At 34.1% G+C, this 2,533-nt stretch overlaps 1 pseudogene; it reads right to left on the bottom strand.

Moving 5' to 3' along the window:
• Positions 1-257: 257 nt before the first annotated feature.
• Positions 258-357, bottom strand: LOC122101339 (annotated as a pseudogene).
• Between the last annotated feature and the right edge of the window lie 2,176 nt (positions 358-2,533).

Here is a 2,533-nt window from a genome sequence, read left to right as displayed (position 1 = left end):
ATTCCATATAGAAGAATTTTAAGACTCCTTTTTTTTGTAGTTTCTTATATTATTTTATTTCTTTGGTATAAAATGGCAATATTATCTAATTTCAAGTTTTGTAAAGGTTATGTTATGTAAAGGCCTTTCTAAGGAGAAAATTTAATACACTGATGTCAAACTAACCTTTAATTCTATGAATTACATGTATTGTTACACTTGTATTTTTGTAATCAACTTTTTAATAACTGTTTTTCATTTCTTGCATCTGAAGAATGAAAAATATGGAATACTTCACAAATTTTCATATCCTCCTTGTGCAAGTGCCATGTTAATCTCTGTATTGTTGTAATTTGGGTAGACCTGCTGCTGAAGCATGTATTATCCTCTAAATTTAAGTACGTAATGATACAATCTTTATACAGACATATATCCATGGTTGCCTATTTGTAACAAGGAACCCTTATTGTTCCTAAAAATGCTATTGATCTTATTTCTGTAAATTTCTGTGTACAGTGGAAAAAACTTATATAGTTTGGTCGATTGCTCACATTTACAATTTTTTGGTCAATGACTATTTTGTCATTTTCATTTTAAATTTGATCATACTTTGAAGCCTTTACAGCTAAGTCCAAAGGTGGTGGCTTTTCAAGTACTTATTTATCAACCTAGTTAGCTTTGTGGAGCTAATGGATTCAAAGTAAGCCTTACTTAAGAGCTACTTCTAACTTTCTGCAGGTTAAAATTTCCCAAATGAGGTCTTCCTGGGACAAATGTCTACCTGAACTGTGAAGACTCAGGGTCTATGTTGAGGGGGCAGAATGATGCAGGCTCCAGCCTCGGGATTATCTGAGGACTGTGTTTGGGATTAGGAAAACTCTTGGAACGCCAGGCTACAGAGGGAAAATGTTCCCTCTCCCTATCTCAAAACATGTCACAGACTCATGGGAGCTGAGGAAGTGGCTCTTCTGCTTGCTTAAGCATAGATGAACATCTGGTCAAGCATTTTGCTGAGATTGGAGAAGTGGTTTGAGCTTGCTCTAAAATAGTTTAGATAATAATATACCTAGACATTCTCTCATAGGTTAAGTAAAAATGTATCTGTGGAAAATTTTTGTGTGAATGTTTTCTGACCAAATCTTGGCAAAGATTATGCTTGCTAGTCTTTAAATACCCACTAACAATAAAGCACAGCATGCAGTGGCAATTGCTGTTTGCACACTGCATCCCCTGTGTCCTGGTGATTTTGTGACCCTTACCCAGGGACCGCAATGCACTAGACGTTGACCCTGAACCCTTACCTTTCTTCCATGTAGGAACAGACCAACCAGAATATCTTACCCTGACAGCATGGATTGTCTTACTGGAACAAAAATAATCTTAGTTACAAGGGATCATAGAGAGATGAACAGTTCAGACAGAATTGTTCAGAATGGAAGGTATTTTATCAAAACATAATTGTTTATTATACATATCATTTCAAAAGTAGCTAAAGCCAAGAAAGTGAAAAAATTGTTCATATGCATGATTACCTACTGTCCTGACCTGTCTATCATCCAACCAAGCAGGAACTTACACTACTGACATTCTATCACCAAATATTGCAATAGCTCCTGGAGAAGTCCATATGTTTCTCCTCGATATTAGGCCTTAAATTTGTAATGTTTTAATCAAAGTGTTTCCTCTTGCCTCCAGGCTGCATATCTACAAATGGTAAAGCTTTAAGTCTAACTCTACCAAAAACTGAGGTACAGATAATGGAATAATACTTTAAAACAGAGTTGCCTTTGATTCCCTAAACACAACACAATGCAAAACAATTTTTATATTATATGTACTTATATATTTTATATTTATATGTGCTGATTTTAAACTTCATACAGTGAATCTTACTAGAATTGATAATTTGACAAATATATTGACATTTATTCCCATAAATAGATTGGATATAAATAATTAGGTTTAGAATATATATTAGAATATAAAAAGTATCAATGCAATATCTTCAGTATAAACTTGTGATACCTTCTAAGTGTTCGTGGTCTTCTGAATACACATGGTAAAATAACAGTATTGTTTTCTGCTAATCTATAAGGGATTTTATTCTGATGCTCTGTTTATTGTTTTAACTTGCTGGTCCCAAAGTGTTTTTCTCCATATTTCTGAAGCATTCTTACTGATTATACCCAAATTTTGCTGATATGATGTCTAAAAGCTATTATTCTTCTGCAGGACCCACGGGTCCTAGGATAACAGGTCCCAGTTATCTGCATCATCAGATAACAAGGGCATGACTTCTCACATAGGCCCATGCAACATGCCAACAGAAAATAATTAAAGACTCATCTCAATTTCTCATTTCCTATAATATTTCAGGGCCCCAATTGCTTACAATAATTAGCAGTAATCAATTGTGAAATGCAAGGCAACTTAAAATGAAAGATGAGATCACAAAATCTGAGAGAAAGTACTGTAATTCAAACTTTCAATTTACAGATGACCAGCCCATATGAGTGAACAAAATCACAAATGAACAAGGTTATTTTTAATACCT

Source organism: Dipodomys spectabilis, unplaced genomic scaffold (assembly GCF_019054845.1).
Source record: "Dipodomys spectabilis isolate Male_0828 unplaced genomic scaffold, ASM1905484v1 ptg000654l, whole genome shotgun sequence".
Lineage (NCBI taxonomy): Eukaryota > Metazoa > Chordata > Mammalia > Rodentia > Heteromyidae > Dipodomys > Dipodomys spectabilis.
The sequence above is the reverse complement of the archived record's forward strand: the minus strand, read 5'-3'. Positions and strand labels throughout refer to the sequence as shown.